The 27,867-nt window shown below is 36.4% G+C and overlaps 1 protein-coding gene and 1 pseudogene across 8 annotated transcripts in view; both read right to left on the bottom strand.

Moving 5' to 3' along the window:
• The window catches only part of LOC119507434, a 71,155-nt pseudogene extending 61,533 nt beyond the window's left edge, over window positions 1-9,622 (bottom strand).
• The window catches only part of PCDH9 (protocadherin 9), a 1,016,093-nt gene that overhangs the window by 546,265 nt on the left and 441,961 nt on the right, over window positions 1-27,867 (bottom strand). The gene's annotated exons all lie outside the window — the stretch shown is intronic.

Below are 27,867 nucleotides of genomic sequence, written 5' to 3'. Positions count from 1 at the left end.
CCTCACTGATACAAACTTATTATAATGAGCAAATGCTGAGAATTGAATTCGAGAGCATAAGTACCAGGGGATAGAATGTGGCTAGAGATTGGGCAATAGATGATGCAGGAGTGTGGACTGTTCAATGAAGCTTATTGTAAAGGTTTGCAGATTGTAAGCTCTTACAGCAGTCACATTTATTCCTCAGTTCTAATTGTTATTTAAGAGATGTTTATTTGGTACAAAATTTATGTTCTGTATACAACACTATCTAATTTAACCTGTATGCTCAGGTTATTTAAACAATCTAATTACACGGAACCTAGAAAAGGTAATGAGAACTTTTTATTCTATATAGGCTAATGTGATACCCCAATACATCCCAGAGTATTTTGGGCAGAAAATAAAAAAGTATTTGCAAAGTCACCCTTAGGGATTGGGGAAAAATGTGGGAATATTAAACTTTCCCACCTGGGGAATCACTGATATTCTCACAAGCATTAGGGACTCCCAGTTTAATAAGTAAAGCCCTCAATCTTGGGGCTTGCCCTTATGAAGCTTGTTACTGCAAAGGAGAGGCTAAGCCTACTTATAATTATACCTAATAGTCAACCCCAGAGAACCTCTTTTGTTGCTCAGCGGCCTCTCTAAGTCAACTCAGCAAGTGAACTCACGCCACCCCCCCCCACACACACACATGGGACATGATTCCCAGGGGTGTAAGTCTCCCTGGCAATCTGGGACATCACTCCCAGGGATGAGCCTGACCCTGATATTGTGGAATTGAGAAAGCCTTCATGACCAAAAGAGGGAAAAGAAATGAAACAAAATGAAGTTTCAGAGTGGCTAAGAGATTTCAAATAGAGTTGAGAGGTCATTCTGGAAATTATTCTTATGTGTTGCATTGATATTCCTTTTAATTTCTACTGTATTAGAACAGCTAGAAGGTAATACCTGAATCTGTTGAACTGTAATACAGTAGACTTGATTCTTGATGATGACTGTATAGCTTTATAGCTTTCATTGTGTGACCGTGTGATTGTGAAAATCTTGTGACTTACACTCCCTTTATCTAGTGTATGGGCAGATGAGTAAAAACAAAATAAAGACAAATATATGTATATAAATAATAGTGGTATAAGGGGTATGGGATGTTTTGGATGTTCTTTTTGTTTTTATTTTTATAATTTTCTTTATTTTGGAGTAATGAAAATGTTCAAAAATTGATTGTGGCAGTGAATGCACAACTATATGATGATACTGTGAGCCACTGATTGTCCACTTTGGATGGATTATATGATGTGTGAATATATCTCAATGAAAATGCATTTAAAAAAGGACATAGATAGGTACCTTTCAGGAAAGTCAGTTATGTTGAACAGCTTGACAGCAAAGGACCACATTCTCTGTAATCTCTTTCTAACCAATAGGCATAGAGTGTGGAATTCTAGACCAAGTGAATTCTGTTAAAATCTGTTCAATAGGGCTTTTGTCTTCCTGAAGTACTAAGAGAATAATACTTCTAGTGGGTACTCTGGTCTATGGAGGCATCTCACCACACAGATATATTAAGAATGATCCTTCTTTCTCTTCTTCCTTCCTTTCATAAACATTTATTGAAAGCCTTGTAAATATTCCAGACAAAGCAAAAAGAGCTGAATCTGCAGAGATTCCTAAGGCTGAGAACTATAGCTATTCAGTTTAGTAGAGTGGAGAGATTTCAAAAGTAATATTAATAAAAAAGTGTGATAGTTGCTATTAGGGAGGAAAACAAAATTTATAATTCAAACCTGCAGTGGAAAAGACTGAAAAAGTTCTAGAGTCAAGGCCTCAGTTTATCATTCTAAAGTCTCCCCCAGTCTAGATTTAATTTAGTACAAATCTTCTATCTACAGACGCTTTTTATATATGTATGACTTTTATTCCTTGATATCCTTGAAAATATGGCTCCCTATTAAATGTGTACATTTTCCCCCCTATGGCAAAGTGGATACAATCAAAGGCATAAATAATGAAGGCAACTGAACTAGATTTATACCTCATGCGGTTGGCCAGGTTTTCTCAACAAAAATTTAAATTTATACTTACTTACTTAAGGCTAAGCATATATAACAAAGCTTTTGAGGCAATTCAGTCTTCATGAAGTCTAATTTCCTAAATTCCTGTCATGTCAATAAATTTAAATATGAAATGGTTTACTTTTCTTTTTTTCAGAGAAATACACTTCAAGCCAGTGAACAGAGTTTGCAGGATGTGGCAAAGGAAATTCTACTCCTATAAATTATATAAACTGGATCCAATGAGAAAGTTTTACTCATAAATAAAACAATGTTTTTAACAGCTTAGAAAGTTGGCTGGAAAGAGTGACACAATTTTAGATTTTAATCTATAATTTCAAAGAGTGTTCCTGATGAACTCTAAGGAGATGTAAGAATCTAACAGCTAGCAGAAGCAAATATAAAAGAAACCCCTTGCTGACAAAGCAACCTTTTATCCTTGGTACTTTATGGCCTAGAGGAAATTTAACAGGCAAAATGTCACCGTGGTTCAAATGTCTTCCTTCTAGAGCAAATTTTATTACATTTTAATTTAAATATAAATTAATGACCTTCAGAGGTAATAAAGTTAACTGGTAAATCAGATAGCAAAAAACACAAAATAGAACAAACAACAACAGCTAATTCTATGTGGATTTTCACATTCAAGGAGACAATATCCAAGACCAGTGGGATTTAACGAGAAAAATGTTAAACTAAAAATATACAAGGTATTCTTCGTCTCGTTTTGTGCATATTTACATATGCGCAAAACTTTTCATAGAGAAGGATTTGTATTTATATGTCTACTCAGAAGCAGGCTCTGGTTAAAAATATCATCTTTATTAAGTCTCAGCCAGCCATCAAACAAACAAGAACATTTAAAAGTAGTATTCCCACCCTGCAGGGTTCCAGTAAAAGAAATAATAAAGTGAAATACAGAAAGAAAGAAAAAAAAAAAAAAAGTTGTTCTTTGAATAGAAGAGATCTAATTAAAAGGAGGACCTAACAACTCCATGGATTAATTGGGAACCAACTGAGATAATTGGACCTATGGGAGTATGATTACACCCATCATAAACTGCTTTTTTCACAAGTATAGGTTAAGTGCTTGATGCTTTAATTGGGTGTAGCACTATCATGAAAATAGGGATAATATAGAAAACTTAATATTTGGAAAGGCAATTTCCTGAAGTTCTCTGGCATCATAAATAGCCATATTTTTTTTCAAGGATGCAGTCCTCCAGGTTTCTTGGAGCCACTTTTATAATAGTGTGGTTGCAATTCTAGCAATCAAAATATACTTATGCTATTAAAAGTTGACCTACAGACCACATGTAGCTGCTTTGCAATTAGAAATTCAACAAGGTCACATCACTTTGTGATTGAAGTTAAAATGGGCTGCCTTTTTTTTTTGAAGATGATCTCCTCAAATATATATTATAACAAACACTGGCTTTCAAATAGATGATCTTCCAGAAAATAGAACCACAGACTTGAAGAACCTCAGGAAATCTCATTGATCATTCATCTGGTCAAAGCCCCTATGTTTATAGTTGAAGAGTGTGCTTGAAGACAAGCGGATGAAAGTCCTAGAACAAAGTCTGGTGTTCATTAGGAGCAAGAAGCTGTAGGGGCTCATGGAGTGGGGGGAGGTTATTTCCAAAATAACTGAGATACCAGTAGTTATATGCATTCATCTCAACATTTTGTATTTCTATAATATTAAAAAAATAAATAAAACAAATTTCTAGAGAGGTAAGTTTGGAGGTGGCAAAATTAAGAATTACTCCATTTGCACTGGGAAATTGGTTTGCATTTACCACTTAATAGTGAATATATACTCAAATTTATTAGTCAAAAAAGCAGAAACACTGTTTGACTTTTACTATAGAAAAAGAGTGTGCTTATCATATCAACCAAGTAAGCAAAGAGCTCAGCTTTAAAGACTGTATGTTTAGTAGTGTCTGGGAAGGTATATAAGTATATCCAAAATCTTACATCAAGCCACCATCGTGGTTTAGCATACTGGCAATTCCCTCTTTTATAACCTGCTTTGTTTTCAGGAAGCAGACTCGCAGTGATGGCTTCAACAGGGTTCTTCTGTCCTCAGGTTCAGGCAATGGGACATCAGCAGGGGATTGGAATGGAGGCAAAGATACAGGTCTGAGTATTTGTTCCCCGGGCTCCCTCATTACAGAGCTGTCCTTGGCAGTCACCGTGTCTCTCCAACAAAGGCTACAGCTCCTGCTAATGTGCCTCTCCTGCTACAGAAAAGGCTGTCTCCTCCATCCTGGCAAACTCTTGGCTCCCTTAGGTATATCCTGAGCACTGAAGCCAAAGAAATCTATCAAAAATGCAAATTCAGTCACTGATGAATCCTAAATCCTTAACCTGAGTCACAAATCATGGTAGGCCCTGATTGCTCCCCATCAGTCCAGTTTTACCCAAAATACTTCATACTCAGCCCTCAAGATTCAGCAAAAATGCCATGTTCTATGTTTGTTCCCTCTGTTAAGTTCTTGTACTTCTTTATAGCACTCAGCTGACTTGTAATAATTTATTTAAGCATATTCCAACCTTCAGGAGGATATGGATCATTTTTTTCTTCTATTTTTCTTCCTTTCCTTCCTTTCTTCTTTTCTTATACCTGTTCCTCCTGTGTTTAGTCTTTGTCACTCAGCCTTTCTTTCAGCCTTTTTTTTCCTTCTTTCCACAAATATTAAGCATGGGCCCTGCCCTCATAAAATTATATTTTTGACAAAGAAGGCAGATATTAAATCACTAATTGTAATACAAATAATTTAATTATAAGCATGATAAGTGCTAGCAGAAAAAGGTACAAAGTCATATACTGTCTTCTCTGCATTAACATCAGAACAAGAAACAGCAACTGGCAGCTACCAGGCCTGCCGTAAAGCACAGTAGGGAGTAGAGAGTTTTTATAAAGAACATTGGCTATGCAGTCAGTCCTAATTAGATTCAAATTTTAGACTCTAACTTTTATTTTCCGTAGACACTAGACAAATTGATTTACCTCCTGAAATCTGTTCCCCAATTATAAATAGTACTTACAAATCTACCCTGTGGGATTGTTGCAAGCATTAAATGAGACAAAGCTACATAAATCACCACGCAGAGAACCTGATAGACACACAGAGCTAGCATTATGGTAGTATTTCTAGAAAGGCAAAGATATCTTGATCTATGCACAGGAACCTAGATTTGTGAAAAAAGGAAGAACAAGAAGCTAAAAAATAGTCCAAATCTGTTCTATCTTTAGAAGACAATCATAATTTGAATTAAAATAATTAGAATTTGCAAAAACATGGAACAATTGAATTCTAAGCACAAAGCATAAGGTAACCAACATTCTAGCTTAAGGAATTTTTACAAGTATTATGTCAATTTCAGAAATACCATTGTATATATACAAGACATCACCTGGCAAATGCAATAAAATGTCTTCATTAATACGGTATATTTCTCACTTAAATCTGATATTTGCCCCAGTAATCATCTGTGTGCCACTTGCTACAGGAAAGAAAATCATGTTTCCATGTAGTCCTTAAACTCCCATCCTTTATGGCTATTGCTAAGAATTAATTTACAATCCAGAGTTACGTTATGCCTTTTTTTTTTTTCCCCGTGACAGGCCCTGTTTACATTCAAGTGTTCCATTCCTAAATTGTTCTTTCCCTAGCTATAAAATTTTTTGGAGTATTTTTTTTTAAATATTTGGTAAACTGCAAGCAAATGAAAGCTGTGCATTGTCCTTTTATATAGACTCTTATTATTGACGTGTTTGTAGAAATTGTCCCTGAGAAAACTACACTAAGCAGAAACATTCTCTGTCTTTTAATTTCCCATATTTTATAACAAATAAACATACATAAGTGACCCATAACATTTAGGAATCCCATTACATAAACTAAGTTTAACTACGTGTCACAACGGAAGTCAGCATAGGTGTAATAGAACATTTTAATGAAGTAAGAACAAACAAACAAAAAAATGAAAACTTCACAGTCTTTCATTGTACCTATTGTGCTTTTTTCTATACAGATATAAAATTATATAACTTTTAGCACAGCATTCCAAAGGACACTGATATCATCTTTGATATAGGTCTGTCAATATTGATACCTAGCATATCAGAGTACCTATTACTTCTCTACAATCTATACATAGATTCAGATTGTTTGGTGAAAAGTTAGACAGGAAAAAAAAAGCCTCACAAAAATAGTTCCAGTCAGTTAAATTTAGTTGATTACAAAAGGATGCCAGCAACCCTCTTAAGTTTAGCTTGATTAGACACGAACCTGAATAAATTAAGCTATGTATAAATTGTCAAATTTTACTCTTCTGTGGGAATATGAAGTATCTCTTCAACCACATGGCTGATTCTAAGTGAGCTAGCTGGTGTGCTGCCCATATATGACTGTTCACATCATATCTAATACAAAAGACGAAGGGAAAGACATGCTTAGTCAGTGTTTTCCAATAGAAATTCGTCAATGATGGAAGTGTTCTATAGTTGTGCGGTCCAAGATGCTAGCCTCCAGCCAAATGCAACTATTGAACACTTAAACTGTGCCTAGCATGACTGAGGAATAAATGTTCAACATTTTATTTCGTTTTAATTATTTCATTTTAATTAACTAAATTTAAACAGCCACACGTGGCTAGGGGCTATCAAATTCTATAGAATGGTCTGATAACTGTCCCTGCACTTATTTTCCTTCAATTTCTTAAATTAACATTTGCATTGAAAAACAAGAGAAATATGTCCAAACATATCCATAATATTCTGCATCAAGTTACAGGTAGGATTCTGAGTCTCTTTAGTTTTATTCCCAAGGGACTGAAGATCACAGGAGACAGGCTTGCTATTATGAAAGCCATGTCTGACTCACCCCGTCTTTACCTGGTGGAATAAAAAGCCATCTTGCAAACCTAATGTGCTTGCACTGTCCCTACGTGAATCACCGTCTGCTTCTGTGATGAGAGGAAGAAGACAGCTCCTGAACAGATGGTTTATACTTGTGCGGAAAAAAGAAGGAAAAATTGTTGTAGTCACTTCTTTTTCCTGCTCATCGACTAGGTTTACTCTGCAGTGGATCTCATCAGCAAATTCTAAGAGAGATTTAACTTAATTTCCAAAGCATGCAAAACAGACAGATTGAGGTTAGCGTACCAAACATAACACACTGTGTTTATATTTTAGTCCTACCTGTTCTATAAAAGAAGCCGATGTATTTATTGTGCTTCATCAAGGTACTAACACTTGGGTATTGCTCAGCCCTAGAGTTTTCCTATCAATCCCTTAAGGTGATTTACAATACCCCAAATGACGTATTGTTATTATCACCTAAGCATTAAAGTGGCCTACATTCAAGTAAAATCAGTACTCAGTGGGCAGTAAGTCTATTGTGTATAATTACAACTACCCACATCTTCCTAACTTTTAGCCAATGTTCATATTTACTCATATTCAATCAGAGAGCTTTGTTTCATCTACTCTAGTTTGGGTACTTGGCTCCCTGGGACAATTTTCCACTTTACCATCAGTTAGCTTGTTACTTTTCCTCACTTGATTTAATCTGGATATTATTTTCAAAGTATATGACGTTGAAATCCTTTATAATTATCCGATTCTGTCCGCATGATGATAAAGCTCCCATTTTTTATGCTGATTACTGCTAATGCTTTACAAAAGGAAGAGCCTTTTATCTGAGTAGATTTGATATATGGATTATGAACTAGTTCAGGTGTTTTTTTTCAGTGGTGGCATAACTGTCTGCTGTTTAAAAAGGATCACTTTTAGAGAATAATAAGTGAAATAAAGAGCTATATCAGTGTCTCAGGAAGCAGGGCATGTGTGAAGTAAAAGTAAATCACTTTACATTTTCTATTCACCTAATGTAGCTTTCAGCTTTGAGTAGAGTGACCATATAATTTATTGCCCACAATGGAACTCTTCTGAGAATGAAATAGGCTCTGTTAATAATTGAGGTTGGTCAACAGATACCGCCCGGGACTAACCCAAGCAACCCATGACGTAGTGACCCTAGATTTAAGGATGCTTAGATATATTACAGGAGTTCCCTTTCAGATGAAGATAGCAACTCACACCCTGGGGAAGACAGCAACACTTTCCTGAAGTGAGGACTGAGCTACTCAAGTTACAAGGGGCTCCCTTTGTCAAGAGAATGTGCCTCCATGTACAATGTTAGGGGGTCCATCATGTTACCTCAGGTTTTAGCTCAAGCCTTCTGGCAGAATCCCATTGTTCAGGAACTTGCTCTGTTTACCCTATTCTCAGAAATGTCATTTTCAAACTCTATTTCAAAATCCTCTCCATTCTTCAAGCTCCTCTCAAATATTCCTTTCTCCCCAAGGTCACCTCCAATAACTTCCGTGAAAATATTTCTTTTGGCCTCCCGGTGTGAACCACACTTTAGTTAACACATTTTCCTTCATGTTGCAAGCCTGATGCCTTTTTCCAGGTTTGTACTCAACATGATGCCTATCCCAGTGCACAGTCTTTATTGAGTTGAATAGACAGATTATGGAAGAGGTCATCAAAAGTGGAAATTACTCAGGAATTATACTTAACTGTATAATATTACTCACTCCAGATATTGTGTGTTTGCTATGTGCCTGAAATTTTGATGAATGCTTTGAAATATTATTTCACATTAGTATAAACGATACACCCTACCACGGAAATACTGAAACTGATATTCAAAAAAATTAAATAATATGTTCTGAATCACAGAACTTCTAATTGGTCAAATTGGGATCCAAACTCAGGCCTGACAGGTTTTGCAAAGTGCAATAATGTAACTGGCACCGCTGTGTGGCTCTCCATCTAGTCTTGTCTGTCAGCATTAACCATCTTTCCTTTGTGGTGGACGTTGCCCTCTGCATTTATCTTCTTATTTACAATAAAGATTAAATAAATCATTTCTAGTTTCCTTAACATTTCCTCCCATTATGGTACATTTGGGATTTGAGCATTGAAACCATCATTATTACATAGTAAGCTATTGTTTTGTATTCATCTTTGCTTCACTTCTAGCTTATTCTATCAATATTTCATAGTTGAAAAATATTAGTTTGTCAGAGTGCTCCCTATGCAGTCACCTTGATTTCACTAGCTCTTCTTCTGCTCTCTTTCTCACTGGGATTATTCATAATTCTACTGTACAATTACATTATTTTTATTGTTTCCATTCTCCTTGAGCAATATTTCAATTTTGAAAGGTTGTCCATGGGACCAAACTTATCTTTTATCTAATTTTATTTTTCAAATCTTATTTCTTAAAACTGTGGCTTTATATTCCACCAGGACCAGCCTCTGCTTCTTTGCTACTGCCAGCATGACCATATGAGTCTGTGAAGTATACGAAAGGGCACGGGCCTTGGTTGCCAACCCCTAGGCTCAAATCTAGACTGCATGACCAGCCTTTTGCTGTTCCTGAAATGCACCAGTTGTTCTCCTGATCTAGGAAAGGGGCTGCTTACTCGGCCTCCAATGCCCTTCTCCCAGATACCCACATGGCCAGCTTGCACTCTTCCTTGGGATCTTCATCTGAGACCATGTTTCAGTGACATACATCATGACTGTGCTATTTAAAATTTACTCCCCCTACCTTACTCCTTATAGTGCTCTGGACTTTTAATTTTCTATAGCACTTGTGAGCCTCTAACATATATATTTTACTTATTTATTTCTTAGCCCCCCCCCCCCCCCCCGAATAGAATGTAAGTTCTATGAAAGCAAATGATTGGTGTTTAGTTTTGTTCTTTATCCTCAGTGCCTAGGACAATGCCTAGCATGCAATAGGTACTCAATAAATATTTTTTGACTGAAGGTATAAATTTAAAAATTTGTTTTACTTTTCATCAGAACACATGCAGTTTAAAAAACCAGAAGAATCTAACTGAAGCAATGGCATGAAGCTGTAATTGCAGTTTCATTTCAGGCCAGGCTAAAGAATGGGGGAGCTAGGCATTTCAAGAGAATTTGGCACCCTAATTTCCCCTCAAGTAACTCAGCATATGGAACAGCCAACAATGATTAGCATAAAAATGGATGGGACTTGCTATAGGTATGTTCTTTACTATAAAGGGATCATGACCAGATATCTCCTGTTTCTAATTAGGTCAAGTTATAACACTTATTTGCAGTTAAATATGATTTGATTTTATGTAAATTAGCATTGAATTCAAATTAAATGACAACCAATCAAACAACGAAATGACATTTTGTTCTATTACCTCCATGAATGTCAGTCACTCCAGATTCTGCCCTTAAAAAGCCAGTGTACTAGAATTCACCTTTTCCAGGGCAAAGTCAAAACATGGACTTAATCCAACTTTTAATCAGCTGTACAGATGGGTTTATTTCACAAATACACTATGCCGCACAGATGGAAGTTCCCGAATGCCTGACAAGGTGTTAAAACTCTTACTGATATTACAAAGGAATTAAAAATCAGCATAGAAAAATATAATTAATAGGGGCTTGATCTCCAAAGAGTTTATTAGCTCAGTACTTATATTTTGTCCTTGGCACCAAAAGGAAACATTTGGGGGAGAATTAAAAAGCACACATTAGGCTTATGTGATCTCAGGTCTTACATGAAATATAAAGATTTAGTGACTTAAACAACGTACCGAATTAGAAAATATGAATTAATGTATTTTTTTTAAAAGTGCTTCAGGGATTTGGATTTTTTAAAACTTCACCTTATCAGAAATACAAAAGTAATACTTCAATCATGAAACTGGCACATCAATTATGGGCTTATTTTAGTTATATATAAAACTATTTCAATAAAATAAATCACATAATCAGATTTGGATAAAATGCATCAGGGGCTCAAATAGTCAATAGCCTCAGGACATCTGCTGAAAAAATTTGCTCCAAATACCTGTGGTTCCTTCTTCCAAGTTTATTTTCTTTATGGAAAAGTTAAAGAGATGAGATATTTTCATTGTTCTATGCAAGTAAATCTCAACATATTACATTTTTCTGGATTCAGAATATGATATTTCATTTTTTTCCCCCAATTTCCTTAACATGAGGTTAATTACATCTTGCCTGTTTAGTCCCTAACTTCTTCCTCCCACCCCCATCCTACTCTTCTACCAACTCAAAATGTTAAAGAGTTTATATTCATTTTATTTATGAAATGAAAAATTTCTAGTTCTTAGGAATTAGGAAGAATTGTGAAGATACTGGCATGCTTACCATAAATCATTTCCTGGCCTAACAAAATAACTAAAAAGGTAAGGGAAAGTTTAGGAGAGATGGCTGTCAGCTGGCTGATTTTTTTTTCCCCTAAACAGAACTACAGGCTAATGTTAGGAATCATGGTACTCTCTAGAAGCAATCTGTCCAATACGGTAGCCCCTCATGATATGCAACCACAGAGCACTTGAACTGTGACTAGTACAAGTTCAGTTGTGCTCTAGGTATTAAATACACCTTGGAATTCAAAAAATTTAAAATATCTCATTGAAAATTTTGTATTGATTATATGTTGAAAAGACGTTGTAATTACACATAATGGATTAAACAAAATGTATTATTAAAATTAATTTGTCCCATTTCTTTTTATTATTTTAATATGACTATTGGCTTGCATCTGTGGCTCACATTATATATCCATTGGACAGGACTGTTCTAGAATTTATTCAGAGAGGGTATCTCAAAGATGGGGGGGTGTCATGTGAGAGGTAATTACACATAGCTTCAGTCAGATAAACAGCTTTCTTTTCTGTCAAATGGTAATGGATTTTATTAACATTTCTAAATTAATGACCCACTATACAGCTATGGCCCATTTAACATAAATTAATCTAAACAATTTTGCATTTGTGCATTTTAGTTTTGTTCTTCCTATTGCAAGAAAACAAACTTTTTCTAAAGAGGGGCTTACCTAGAACTAGAATTTAAGCAGCTCCACAGGCTGTTTAATTCCAAGGGGCCCTGTCTTTTCTACCCTTCTCTGCAAGCTGCCTGTCTTATTTGTCTGGTGCTTGTCTTCTTGACTTATCTGCACTGTTTTATTCCTTGTCTTTTTCAGCTTTGGTTTTTACCTGACCCCAGATGGCTGTGTGCTCGCCTCCCTCTGCATGAGAATTTTTGCTTTAGCCCAGTGCTATCAGCAGATGCCTTCTGGACCTCATTGTTCAAATTCCCCAGAGGGGGAACCTGATTGACCTCGTTCATCTTACAGTGCCCTGTCATAGCTCCGCGGTGATCACCTAGCCTTTGTGTGGTACAACCATCAGGAACAAGGTTACCTGGCAAGAAAATCACAGATGCCAAGCTCGTACCTTTAGTTCAGACTATGGGCAGGATAGTTCCCCTTAAGGGTGCCATGCTCAGGCAGATACGTCATGAACAACATCATGAAAAAGGGAAGAAATGAAATGAAATGAAACCAGGAAAAATACTTCCTATCCAAATGTGGGCAGTCCCACTTGCTGTCTTTACCAAATGAAGCTGCTGAACAGAGTGTGCCATGAGTCCCACTTTTTCATTATGGCCATCAAATAACCAGCAAATATTTAACCCTCAGAAACATCTCCATATTGAAATAGTCTGTTTGCATGTGCTAACATCTTCTAATGAGAACATGACCATCCTAAACAATAAATTCATCATGAATAAATTCAACATAGGCACCATTTACAGTCAGCTATTTCTTGTTGGCTATAGGCTGAGTTATTATGCCTTTACAAATCTCGCCTGCTAACTTAGGAAACGATCTAAGCCTGATGCAGTGGTTCCCAGTGGGAAGGAGAGGGTGTACGTGTGTATAGTTGGAAAATAAAGCAGCACTTGCCCTATAGTTTTGTATTTGTTTTTACATACTGTATTTGTTTTGAACTTCAACATTACCAGAATTAAGAAATGTTGATGTTTACCAAGAACGAACAGATTTTAAAGGTTATTTTAACCCAAGCAAGCATATTAAAAAACAAAAACAAAAACAAAAACACCAAAACCTTCAAAGGTATTAGGGAATGAAAAAACAAAATAACAGAGGTAATCCTATTGCTGCTATTCCTAGCAATCCTAGCAATCCAAAATATTTTTATTCTTCCTTATGCATTCTTTACCCTACACATTATCCCTCTCATCTCTATATATTTTCTGGCTTATTTTAGGTACAATGCAGCAATATCAAAATATCTTGAGTATTATTAAACTGTATGTTTTCCTATCTGTGCGGCCAAGTGTTCTAGTTGGCTGCCCAACCATCCTTCTTTTCCTCCTTAGGAACAATACCATGATTCTTCACTAGGTACACTGCTGCCAGGCATAAAAGACTAGAACTGAAAGTGTCTTTGCAACTTGGTATGATCAAGTGTCTAAATTTTGGCCAGTGAGCTACCAGCAGAAGCACTGTGTAAGTCTTTTGAAAGAGGTTGGATTCACTTTTCTTCTTTCCTTTGTGCTTTCACTACCTGGAATGAGGGAATGCACTGGAGAGCTCTACCAGCCTTCTATTGATCTGAGAATGGAAGCCATGTGCCGGGATAGTTCGGCAGGTATCCACGTCTTGAAGCAATCCTACAAACCCTGGACCGCCCATCTCCAGGCTTAATTTATGTTCAGAGAAATAAACTTGGAAAAGGTTTAAGTAACTCTAATTTTGTGTTTTTCTGTTATATGCAGCTGAATCTAATCTTACTGACAGAGTATTACTAATGTTAATGTTCTGACTTTAACTCATAAGGTATTTTCCCCTAAGACATGTAAATATATAATTCTTCTATGCATGTTTCCATAAATGCTGTAAAACAAAAACAACCAACCAAACAACAGAACTTTGCATCCAGTTGGCACATACCTTATCAATACAAAACAATTTAGACTGAAAATAGCAGTTTTGTAGAAATGAGCCATTTAAAACATATTTATGAAGCCAATACATCTTATTAGTATTTCTAAGAGGAAAGTCATACTTCTCCTGCCCATATTTTCATTAACTCTCGCTAATCTATAAGTAATAAAACACCTGTTTTAATTTTCTACACTTTAAAGTGGTCTGCTGCCTATACTGCCTGGGGTGGTTTGAAGCTGCGTGTACCCCAGAGGCAATATCCATCCTCTTTCTATCCCTTACCCTGCGAGAGAACAGGACTAAGTTTCATTTGGGGAAAACCCTAAATCCCATTTGGGGAATATATAATTAAAATGTAGTAAATAGCTTAATGGGTTAAATTGGAAATCCTGACAATTACAAATGACAGTAAACAAATAGGAAATACAACATTGATTTAATAAAAAGAAAAAAAAGAACAGAAGACTTTGGCCTATATATTAAGAGAAGGGGAAAATAAGCCATAATCAGTGATGAATTAGAAGAGATGTAGAAGCAATATATTAAAAGGATAGAGAAGACAACATAGATGATAGCTATAGATTCTCAAAAGCAAATCAAACTAATATTTACTTGAATTCCTAACTAACCTTCCCCAAACTCACGTAGGTTTAGTAAAAAAACCAATCCTGACTTTGAGAAATTTAGGTGGAAAATAGAATAAAGTATAGATTTCAAATCTGTGATATTATGCTACTGAAATAAATTAAATATGTCTACCTTAGATTTTTATTGTCTGGGTTCCCCCCACCCCTCACCCTGGGCAGTCTCTCGGCTGACAATCACCTGACAACCACATACAGAGCTGTTTGGTGCAACTCTTGTCTTTAGCTATTATCCCTCTGTCCCAGTTTGGATATATTTTGTCCCTCACAAGTCATGATCTTTTAACCCAATCTTGTTGGGTGGAACCACTTGATTGAATGTTTCCATGGAGATGTGACTCACCCAACTGTGGGTGATAACTTGGATTAAATTATTTCCATGGAGGTGTGAACCCAGCCCATTCAGGGTGGGTCTTGATTAGTTCACTGGAGTATTTAAGAGAGTTAAGAGTGATACAGATGCCGATGCTTAGAGATGCTTGGATACATCTGGAGATGCTATGCTAAGAGATGAGGCACAGAGTTTGCTCTGAAGACGCTAAGAGAGGACCCCCAGATGCTTAGAGAGAAACACCTTGGAAGAACAAGCAAGAATGCACAGGAGCTGAGAGAGAGAAGCTAAGACAGGATCCACAGATGCTTAGATGCACAGATGCTGAAGAAGCTGAGAGAGAGACAAACCCAGAGAAAGCCATTTTGAAAGAAACCAGGAGCAAAGGATCAGGAGACACCAGCCACATGCCTTCCCAGCTAACAGGCGTTTTCTGGACACCATCGGCCTTTCTTCAGTGAAGGTGTTCTCTTGTTGATGCCTTAGTTTGGACTTTTATGGCCTTAGGGTAGTAAACTTGTAACCTAATAAATCCCCTTTATAAAAGCAAATCCATTTCTAGTACTTTGCATAACGACAGCTCTAACAAACCAGAATATCTCTCAAATACAAGTTTGGGGAAGCACACACTCCATAAAGAACACAGAATATTTTATATGTGATACTATATTATTAATATCTTTCTGAAGCGCAAAATTTTAAAAGGTAAATGCTAAGATAATATTAAATCTGTATTTGCTGCTTTGTTGTAATTATTGAATGATGCTTTGAACTGTAACCCAGTGCTTCCCAAACCTAGCTGGTCCTCAGAATCAAATTTATTTGACTTGGGCAAATTTATTTTCTAACCAGTTATGGACCCACTGCTATAACCACTTAATCCAATGTGGAATATATACACCTCTATGTTACCTATGGCACTGTAATAAGGTTTTAAATAAGAAAGCATATGAGGGAAATTAATCCATCTTTTTAAAAGAGGCAGTACTCTAAAGAGGAAGATACAGAACTTGGAAATATAAAATCTCATTTTTCAAATTTTTTTCTCAGGTTTACAGCTGTCAGGGAGGCAGCATGGACACTGGACACCCAGACTTGTGTTTAAATCTCTGTTGTGCCCTGTTACTGTCTGTCATTGTGCCGGTTTGAGAGTATTGTGTCCCCCGAGTGCCATTATCTTTGTAGTCTTGTGGGGTAGATGTTTTGGTGATGGTTGGATTTGCTTGGAATGTGCCCCACCCAGCTGTGGGTAATGATTCTGATGAAATGTTCCCATGGAGGCGTGGCCCCGCCCATTCAGGGTGGGCCTTGATCGGTGGAGCTATATAAATGAGCTGACTCGCGGGGAGGGAACGGAGTGCAGCTGTGAGTGATGTTTTGAAGAGGAGCAAGCTTGCTAGAGAGGAACGTCCTGGGAGAAAGCCGTTTTGAGGCCGGAGCTTTGGAGCAGACGCCGGCTGCCTTCCTAGCTAACAGAGGTTTTCCGGACACCATTGGCCATCCTCCAGTGAAGGTGCCTGGTTGTTGGTGTGTTACCTTGGACGTTTTGTGGCCTTAAGACTGTAACTGTGTAGCGAAATAAACCCCCGTTTTATAACAGCCTATCCATCTCTGGTGTTTTGCATTCTGCAGCATTAGCAAACTAAGACAGTCATCATTTACTAAGTTATGTAATTTATTTGACTATCCCTTTCCCTATGTGTAATATGGGCGTAATAAATCACATGCCACAGAGATATGCCTATTACATCGAACTGCACACGTGAAGGCATTTAGCACGATGCCAGGCCCTTCCAGCATCTCCCTGTCTTTCTAATCTTAGGTTCTTGCATTGCACACTGACTCACTGACTTCCTCTCTGAAATTCAGGTTGAAATTTCAGTCTATCATCTCCCAGGCTACAAAGAGAAAACAGTGCTCTTTTCTTCCTGGGCTCTGAGTCAATATCTTCAAGGCTCAGGGGAAGAATCAAAACAAAAATCCCAGCAAACTAAACTCATCCTACTGCTATCCTCATAGCCATTGTACTTTATATCAGCAGTTAAGCTCTGTTGTTTTCATACACCAATCCCCGGTTTAGTCTTCCCTCTCTCTCAGCAACACAGGACACAGGCACGGATTTCTGGAGAGAAGACTTCCACTCTGATTAGCCTGCCCTGAATCCCCCCGGTTCTCTACAAATCCACTGGACTTTTAAAATCTTTCTGTTCTTTTCCTGCTCCTGGCCTTCACCAGAGAGGCTCAGCCCTTCCCAACTGTCAAGCAACAATTACAACAAACATCTCCCTTTTATGGGTACTTTCCGATTGCAAGGATCTGACTAAGCCCCGTACAGGCAATGTCCCATTCAATGCTCACCAAGTCCCTGTGGATTATGGGTAATTCACGCCCACAGACACTGAGAAACTTACTCAGGTCCAGCTGGGTGACAGCTGGCAAAGCCGAGATGTGTGTAAATGTCTACTTGACTCTGAAGCCCAGACCCTTAACCAGCAAACTTCCACTCCAAGACAATCTCCTAGGTGGCATGCCGTTTTATTAGCCAGGCCACTACCATGGCAAAAATTTCTATTTCAACGGGTATCTGCTATCCTGGGGCATATTGAAATGATCCTTTCCTTGGCAACTGTGCAAACTTACAAAATTTACCACTACCTTATCAAAAGCCTCTACAGTATGGCACCAATCAATCCAAAATGATTTTTTTTTTTTTTCAGTTAGGAAGTTTTTCTGCTCAGAACTTATCCTCTACTTCTAGAAAACCAAAACTACTATCGGTCTCCAAAATGGATTAGATATGTTTCTCTGTCCCTATATTATCTATTAAAACAAAATTTAAAACCACAACTTCACCCCAGCACTCTGTATCCCACTTTGCTGCTTTATTGGACTCTCAGTTATCATCTTCTCATACACCATAAAATTTACTTGCTTATTTGTTCATTTCTGGTCTCCTTCACCAAAATGCAAGCTCCATGAGGACAGAACTTTTGCTGCTATATTTTCAGCATCTAGAACAATGCCTGGCATATTGTAGGTATTTAGCACATATTTGTTACATTAATGTATAAATAAAAGTGAACAGTGGACAGACTTGTGCATTCTTCAGTGAAGACATCTGTCCATTTGGGGAAGGCTGAAGTTTGGTCAGAAACACTGTGGACCTAACACCCATCTGGTGGTAAAACAGCTGGGCTGTAGGGGGTTAATGATCGAATGTCCCCCACAGACATGTGCAAGTCCTAATCCTCAGCCTTGTGGATGTGAACTCATTTATAAATAGGATCTTCGAAGATCCTATTAGTTAAGGTGAGGCCAAACTGAATCAGGGTGGGCCTTGATTCTATATGACTGGAGTCCTTATAAGAGAAGAAATTTGGAAACAGTTAGCAGGTGACAGATGGGGAGAGAATTGTCCATGGGATGAACGCTAGCAAGTCACCACCAGAATGCCACCGACTTCAGAGAAAGCCTAATCCTGCCAAAACCTTGATTTTGTACTTCTAGCCCTCAAAACTGTGAGACCAGTTCCAACCAGTCTGTTGTACTTTGATACAGCAGCCCTGGAAAACGAAACATAGGGTATTTACTAGGCAAAGCTAAATGGCGTTGTTAAAGTGAGCATACCAATTTCTGCCTCCACTACAAATAATTCACATCTACATCACTTAGCATAGGCAGACTTTTAAAAAAATTTTGTTAATCTAATAAGTATGAAATGAAATCTCATTGTGGTTTTAATTAACATTTCCCTAGTAATTAATAAGGTGGGACATCATTTCCTATAGTGACAAGCCTTTAAGCTTTCTTTTCTGTAAAATTCTTCTGTCATTTTCATTCTAATGGGTTGTCTTTTTCTTTCTGATTCATAGGAGTTTATCATATATGTTGGATAGTAATTTTTCTTGACTAAAATAAATGGGAAATATCTTCTTCTAGTAAATAGTCTTTTTATTTTATGGTGACTTCATAAGGCTAGATTTTTAAGTTACTGTAGTTGGAAGTTACTCATCTTTTCCTGTATGGTATGCAAGTTTTGTCGGTTTCTTAAGTTTCCTGTTCTATGGAAATACATTTCTATATTATCTTCTAGAAGTTTAATAGTTTTGCCTCACTAATTGGTTCTTTATATCTTCTGGAATTGGTTTTTTTTATGGTGTGAATCAAGGTCCTGTTTAACGTACCACCCCCCCACCAGCCCCCAAATGAATAACCAACTTTCCCATCAATACATACTGGAAATTCTATCCTTTTTTCCAGTGACAGGCAATGCGGTGCCTCATATATCATGTATCCCTAATTCATTTTCAAGTGCCCAATCCCATATATAATTTCAACCAAATATTCCTCTGTATGGTCAGAAATCCCAGCTATACTTTTAATCTGTGAAACTTTATACAGAATAAAAGATGAAATCTCATGTCACTCAGGAGACTAATCACCTAAGCTGTTTTTAAAGTTTTATTTTATTTTAGCCAGCCAATTTAGGCTCTCTTTGGGAGTTAAATTTCAATAAATAATCAATCAAATATAATGTAGGAATGCTAACATTCAATTTGAGACAATTTCTAAACAGGCAATTTAGCATTATTATGCAAATTATCCAGCTCCAAGCCTGTAGCAAGGCAGAAGCTATTGTGTGAAGTTAGCTATCATCTTTCACCAAGCACTGGATTTATTGCAAAAGTAGGTGGAATGGCTTTACTTTCTATTGTAGCTCTGCTAATCTGTAATAACGTGGGAGAGATCCTTTGCACATAAATACAGTGAGAAATTAATACACTTTAAATAAGGACAACAAAATCAAATTTGGTGAGTCATGAAACACAGAGGATTTAATGTTTGATGATTACTTTAGGATTTGAAGTTATGATGACATAGTCAACATATTATAACTTGGGCAGTGTTTTATAAAAGTAATTTTATATGGTAAAAATAACTCATTACTATGCTAAGCTGGTAAATCCTTCAGTGAAATAATTTTTAGTTTATTGACAATATTAGAATGAATAAATCTGAAATAATGCAAAGATTTCCAAGATTCACATACACACATATAACGTTGTATTGTAATAGTTTTCTGAATATATATAGACCACACTTTCTAACTCCTGCCCTATCACATGGATTTTTTTTACAGTATAAATATTATAGTGCATCAATTACTACCTATCTATACTGAATTATGCTCAAAAAATATTTGTTCTACTGACCTAAAGTCAGCAGATACTTATTCCCAAGCACTTAAAGACCCTGGTTATGAATTTTACAATGGAAATCAATAATTTACTATTTAGAATGTTTGCTTTGCTTTGCCAGAGTGCTTTGCAAATTTGATTTCACAAAACTCTAAGACTCTATTAAGGTATATTCATGCGGTTTCATATAATGCAGTCAATGAAAATACCTTCCTTTTTGGTCAATCTATCACTTTCAGGATTTATTCCAGGATCACATGAAGAATTCCTCAGCAGTAGAAAAATGTCTGTTTTACTAAATATAACTAGATAAACTATTTCAAAGAGGTACCAGTTGAAGTATATACTAACATAAACTTTTATTAAATAAATAACATATGCATTCATTTTAATTCTAAGAACCTAGGAGAAAAAATGGGTCACAGGCATTTAAGCTTGTAAAACCCAAGAGTGTAAAAGTTTGCAGCATTATCATAGGTTATCTTCGAAAAATTCTTATCACTAAATTGTTTCTACACATATTTGTCTGTGTGTATGCATGGATTTATATATATATATATACACATACATATACACACACACACACATATAGTCATCCTTCATTATATAATGTGGCTATATAAATTATATGTAAGGTTAAATTGGAAAAGCATGTCAAATAATAAATTAGAGCACTCTGAGTAATTAAATACCATATGTCAGTATTTAAAAGGTTAAATAGAATCACTGTTACATAATTCAGAAATAATTTCAACTGCAAGACAAAGAATGAAGACTATTTTCCTTTTTGAAACAAGACAAACAAAAAGATTTAAATAGACTTTTGCTGCTAACTTAACACTTTTACCATTCTGCACATGTAATACATAAACAGTAGGCATCACAGTACCTTGGAATGTGCTATCATCTGATAGTCAGAAGACCTGGAACCTGGGCCTAGATTTAATTGACAATCATCTACATCACACCAGGCACTCATCTACAGGAAACCTGGACGCTATTAAGAATTACTATCAATTAGCCTTGATGAAACACATGCCCCAAGCCTGCTGTGGTACGCAATTAGCTATCATCTTTCACCAAATCCTCGAGTTATTGAACAAGTAGATGAAGTGAATTCACTTTGCTATGTATAGATGGAAAAAGAAAATCTCCTTTAAGGAGATAGAGTCTAGAATAATAGAGCAAGAAAAGACCTTGCTGCTCCTTTAGGCTGATTTCACAGGCGAGGAGAAGGCGGGCTTCAAAGCTAATTCCTCTAGACACCAACACTACATTAACTCTAGTGACATGATTCACTAACATTACCACTTCACTGAAATATATCTAAACAACCCTCCTGTCTTCTTTCAACAGTTGTAAGGTCTTTATTCATTATGAGTATCAGAGCATTTAATTGGAATATTATAAAATGGTTTATTGCTCTATCATATTTATCTTTCTTTGTGGAAAAATATATGACTATATGACTTAAAATCCGAGGCAAAACAAAGAGGATATGAGGAGTTGGCTATTAGAACCTAATTTCTTCTAGAAAGAATTGCACTGAAAACTCTAACATCTGTTGTACTTGATTATTGAAGTTTTACATCCATTGGCTTCCAAAAAAATGCTGCTACATTCAAGCAAGTAGATTAAATGTTATTAGCTTTAATACCTTTTAAAACAAGTAATCTGTTGAAGTGATAATGGAGTTTAAAGTAAGTACACTCGTTAAATTGGTTTTTACACTATTGTGGTTTCCCTGTTGGCCACATGAATCTCTAAAACTGACACTGCTAATTACAATTATAATAAACGGTATATGTATACGTGATTAACTTCGCACTACATTTAAAGCAGACATAAAGGTAATTGAAGAACTCCAATGTCATGTATCATTCTATCAAAGAGAAACTCTGCTATTTTATTTGTTTTACAAATAAGTAATAGAAGGTTTTCACATAAATGCATGAGGCCATTAAAATCAGATATTTATTGGAATGATTATTTTCTAACAATGTTCAATGTTAGGTATCAGGATGAATTAGGGAGAAAAAGAGGAAAAGGGGAGGAAAGAAAGAAGGAAGCAAAGGAGAGAGAGAGAAAGAGAGGGAGGGAGAGAAGAAGAAAGGGAGGGAGAGAGAAAAGAAATGTTGACGGGAACGATCCAAGAGCAATCTTTCTGTATTAACACGCCCCAATTTAGATTTTCAGTTACTTAGGTTTGAAGAATTGGCTCCACTGTTATACATGGCTACAGGCATAGTTTCTGTACTCTTTTTTGTGTCAAGACACCTGTCTTTTTACTTCAGTGCCAGAAGGGTTTAGCATCTTGTCACTGAAGCAACACAGCCTGCACATTTATAGGTGTCACTCACTCGACCATCTGTTCCTTAGGATAACAGCCACCATTTGCACCCAACCTCCACCTGAGGCTTTAACAATCTCTGTGGATTAAAGTTCAGTTCTACCAGGAAAAATGGCTAGCAGTAATGTTGCCATTCAACTTTGCTTGACCTTAACTATCCTACGGTCAATACTGTATTGTAGACTGTTAATTATTTTATCCTGAATGAATATGGCACTATAAAGTTCTTGATTAAGTAAACAAAACCATAGAAAAGGCTTAGCACTGGTTATTAGCATTTATGGTCCTTCTGTCCACCTCCAATTCACCAAAACACCGAAGGCTCTATTTATATGAATATTATTTTTTGATAAATAAATTTAAAGTACATGAATTCTAATTAGATTTCATTTCTGCTATTACTAGATAGTTTCACAAACAAATTAGCACACACACCCACATCCAGATTGAAACAAAAAATTAAAGGAGGGTACTGTGTTAAAAGCTAGCTAATACAGACTAATCAATATTCTTAAGCGGTTATTTAACATAATGTCAATATTTTCCCTTTTAATCTAAAATAAATAATACTGTATATAAATAAATATTGCATATTGAGTAACAAATACATATTGGTAAACCTTTATGAAAGTTACCACTCCACAAATAATTTACAATTACCTTTAATCAAATAATTCTAGTCAATATATGGCTGGAAGAAAATACCACAATGTGATATATTCCTATTCTTCCATTAATTTATTTTTATCTGTGCTTTGAGTTGTTTCCTGATTAGGAGCAGTATTTTTAATACTCCTTTATTTTTGCAGCTTTCATTATTTCTATATAAGGTATTCTTCTGCATAAAATGACAGGGAGAAGGAATGGGCTCTATTTACCCATTGCCAATCAATCTAATAAAAATGTTTTGCAAAGATGGTAAAACATGATAATGCTGTCAATTGAAAGCAGCTCATTACAAGAAAGGAATGTTTTCTCTCATTCTGTTCTACAACCGAACTTTTACTGTGGCCATAAAACAGCATCTCTTTGTTACTATAAACAGTGAATTCTGCTGTATGCTTTCTCTTTCCTCACTAATTTGTTTGCTTGCTTGCTCATTGCTTCTGGAAGGATTCAGCTCCTCTCTCCTCTGGGAAGCAGTAACTGTGGCCCAGTGATGCCCTAGGACAGCTATCTGCATATTCCCTCCTTTTTACAAAAAATATTAGCAGGTTAATCATTGATTTTTTCAATGAAACAAATAGTTCAGGCTTTCACATCAATGTCATATTGGCATGACATATTAGGATGGTCTTTGGAGGGGCATTTCCCCCAGTTATCATCAGCCATTGGTTTGGGGGACACTTCTGGCTTTCATCCGCGGTTGGCTAGCACTTACATGCCATACACACTCCTGATCCATTTTGAATATGTGTGAAGGAAGCCGATTCCCTCAGTCAACTCCACTTGTATATAGCACTTTGCATTTTGGTAATGGGTATAGAGACAGGGGAAGAACAATGTGGCCGCCCCATGTCTGTAGAACATGAGAGCCTACCACGGAACAACAGGATAGCATCAGTGTAATGCTGTCACTATTGCTGGGGCAGTGCTTGTAGCCATTAGTCTCCTTTCTTCAATTAGTGACCGTCATTTAAGCAGTGTCTCAGTCTTTTACAGATAATGGCAGCTTCCTCAACAAGTCTGTCTCTCTGGTTTGAAAAATTAAGCAGATATATCCATTCTTTAGTTCTGGGTGAAATTGAGAAGAAGCAAACACAGTCCAATGCTCCCTATATGGAGAGTGCATAAATAACGAACTGAACCAACACAAAGATTTTTAGTATTATTCAGAATACAGTTTACAGTTTAGCTCTAGGGAATTAATTCATTCAACAAATATTCATTGAACTTCTACCACACATTGCTTGTAAAAATGATGAATAGTTCTTGCCTTCAGGAAGTCCCAAGTCTCAGAGAGACAGACATGTAAACACATACTGTATGTGTGTTATTAATATAACATATCCATGGAAGTGGCTCAACAGGGGAATTATCAGCAAAGTAGGACATGTAGGAGAGTGTTCAGTAAAGTGACATGAAGGAGGGATACTTTAAAAATGTCAATAATGGGGAAGAAACCTGTGCAAAGAATGTAAGAGGTGCAAAGACATAAAAAGCAAAATAATACAGCTCATTAGGGGAATTTCAAGAAGTTCAATATAGCTAGTTTAAACGTTGTATTAGGGAGAAAGAGCTAGGAAATTAGACAAAAGAATAACTGAGGGGGTTGATCAATGCCATGCAAAGTAATTTACACTCTCTCCCATAGTACAAAAGGAGAGATTTCAAAATAATACTGGTTTAATTTTTCTAGTACTCTAGGCCATTAGTGTTGGACTGGTTAAGACTTATTCAATCTGACTGTATTGGGATTTTTTGGGAAAACTGAAGGAAGGGAAGGGCAAAATAATCCAAATATAAGACAATAATGATATGTAAGTGAATCTCACTTTCCAAAACAATTCAGCATAAATGATAAATGAAAATGAATCATTAAGTCAGTATTATGCTATGGTGAATAAAACACACATGATGTTTCTTACAAAATTAACATTGAAACTTTACTATATAAAGATATGTTTTTCATTTGTATACAGTATAATCTCCCATATAAAGATAATTTTATGTAAAAAGCACATTTAAATAAATATAGAAGCTGGATTTTTATTTTTCTAAATAAGAAGCAGAATGGTATCTAGACAAGAGCAGGGTATCATGACTCTTGGCATGGTCTTTAATGCCCTTTCCAATTTACCTGGAACCTTTCTTTCAAGTTTCTTCTTGTCATCTTATCTGGTCACAACACAGTATTCTCATATTCTCATCCCATACAAACAGAAACCATTCAATAATGGTTGTACGTGTGTGTGGAGGAAAGGGAGGGAAGGTGGAAAAGAGAGTGATTAAAAGAGAAGTGAGGAAGACAGAAAGGAAAGAAGGAAGGGGAAGAGGATGGAAGGAGAAGGGTAGGAGAGGGAAGTGAACCACATCTGTCATTTTCCTTAGTTTTTCAAATGTGCATATGAAATTAGGTAATTGCTAACTTCTTCACTAACACAAATACAATCCTATGAAATGAATGATCATCTCTTCAAAACTATCCATTTAAAATACATTTTCCTATAAACTTCTACTAATATTGAATATTTAATGTCCTAAAGGACTGAAAATATGTTTTCGTGGCCAGTTATTCTCCTAGAACCAAATGTTGTTTTAGGACAGCCCCTAATCCCACTTCTCTTTTCCCTCAATTTCTTTTCTCTTGTAGAGCATAAACATTGCCGATAGCAAGCAAAAGTGTACAGACATTGAATCTCGACAAAAGATTAATGTCCTAGAGAAAAAAGTCCAGTTCCTCCATCAAAATTGGAAAGGGCAAGAGTGACTTCCTCTGCATTTGTGTAAAGGTGGAATACTTGAACTGATCCCTTGGCAAAAGTCCTGCCAAATGGAAAGCTATGCTGGGCAGCTGCTCAACAGAAATCTCACGGCTGCCTCAACCATTTCAGTGTGTCACCTTCCCAATATCAAACATGCTTGTCGCAGACCCATAATGTTTTCTTTCTGAAGAAGGTATGTGTCATCAGAAATAAAGGCTGCAACAATAAAGACACAGAAAAAGGACTCCACATGATTTGATTATGTGCTCTTAATTCTTGCTCCTCTTCGTTTCAAGAGGATATTTTACAGTGCTTTCTCTTACACATTTCAAAGCTTTTTACTACTTCAAAACCTTTCTTTTCTTGAAACTCTGCCATTTATGTCCACGTATTGCTCATTTTTCAGTTGGAAAGTATGTTTCTTAAGGAGATAGTTTATACAACCAAATGGTCAAGAAGGTATGCACTCTGACTGAACAAGGAGGGGGCATCAGCTTCTTAGGAGGGGCCTGTCATCCACACATCACGCCAGGGACAGATGGCTGCAAAGTGGACACTGCTCTATTGGAGACACTTAAAAAATCTTGCTTCATTTGAGGAGTATCACCATTAACTTATCATGCTGATGAGTCACCTATGAGCACATGACCTGCCTTATTAGCAAGCTACTAATATAGAACTAACTTACTCTTCTCTAATAGATAGCAACGCTCTGTAATTACCTGCTAAGTAATATAAAGGCCAGGATTTCATTTATAGCTTATTCCCTGGGAATAAGGAATGCCTATATATTGTCTGCTACCTCTTGCCCTTTAATCCAACTTATATTACTTTTCACTTAAATCAAAACAATTTTCCACTGATTTACAATAAACAACAATAAGTGATTTTAAATTATCTCCTCTCAGAACTGCCACCAAAACCCTACTTTCTTTTAAATATCAACATACAATATTAGGAGCCAGGTTAAAAAAAAAATGAAGGATTTTCTGAGTCTGTTTGAAATTCAAATGTCTAGCATACTGGGTGATTTACAACTAAGAGGTTAAAAACCAACAGGAAGAACACAAAAGGAAAAGGTTCCCAAAATTATGATAGAAGTATAACATGGCTAAGATCCTAAAAGCCATTTTAAAACATTAAACTTGCTATGACCACATACTCATGTTTTGCTATTAATATCTAACAATTTATGCACACTATGTGGGTGTGTTCTTTTTTAACAGAAAGCTTCTTGGGTTTATTAAAGTTCACGTAAATGTTATAATCAACAAAAACACAACCCAAATCCAACAACTTCCAATATTTACTTTCAGACTTCACTAATAGACCACCAGAAAGTTTTGTTGACTCAGTCAGTTAAATGTTTCCTGAATCTGCCCTCCTCCCACAATCCCTGGTACTTCATCCCGGTCTGAGTCATCTCCAATTGGAGCAGGAAGCTCCTACCCTGTTCTCTGCTTCCCTGCTAACTGCTTTACAGTATGTTTTCCATACAGCAGCCAGAGTCAGCTTTTAAAACGTAATCCATAGCACTTGACTTCCTTGCTCAAAATTCTTCATTGGTTTCCCATCATACTTAGAATAAAATTCAAACTATTTTCCATGGTCAACAAAGTTTACAATATTGTCCAGCTGTTCCAATCTCTCTGACCTCATCACTCAATCAAATGCATCCTTCTATCATTTCCTCCACAATACCAAACTCTTTTCTGCCCAGGATCTATTCCTTCTTCTTCAAGCACTTTCCCCCATATACTGTTGCAAAGAATACTTTGCATGTCATTCGAGTCTTTGTTCAACTATTCAGAAGCACTTCCTTACCACTCAAACTAAAATGTAACTCCATCGCACACCCAGTCACAATTGCCTTGCTCTACGTTGTTTTTCTTACCATTACTGAAAGCACATTGAGCATTTGTGTTTTCTTGTTTATCATTTGTTTCTAGCACCTGCCTGCAAGCAACAAGACTACAGGACTATGATTTACTGACCAGTGAGTTTCTGGTGTCTAGGTATGACACACTGTAGATT

This window comes from Choloepus didactylus, chromosome 12, assembly GCF_015220235.1.
Source record: "Choloepus didactylus isolate mChoDid1 chromosome 12, mChoDid1.pri, whole genome shotgun sequence".
Lineage (NCBI taxonomy): Eukaryota > Metazoa > Chordata > Mammalia > Pilosa > Megalonychidae > Choloepus > Choloepus didactylus.
This window is presented reverse-complemented; position numbering and strand designations above follow the sequence as displayed.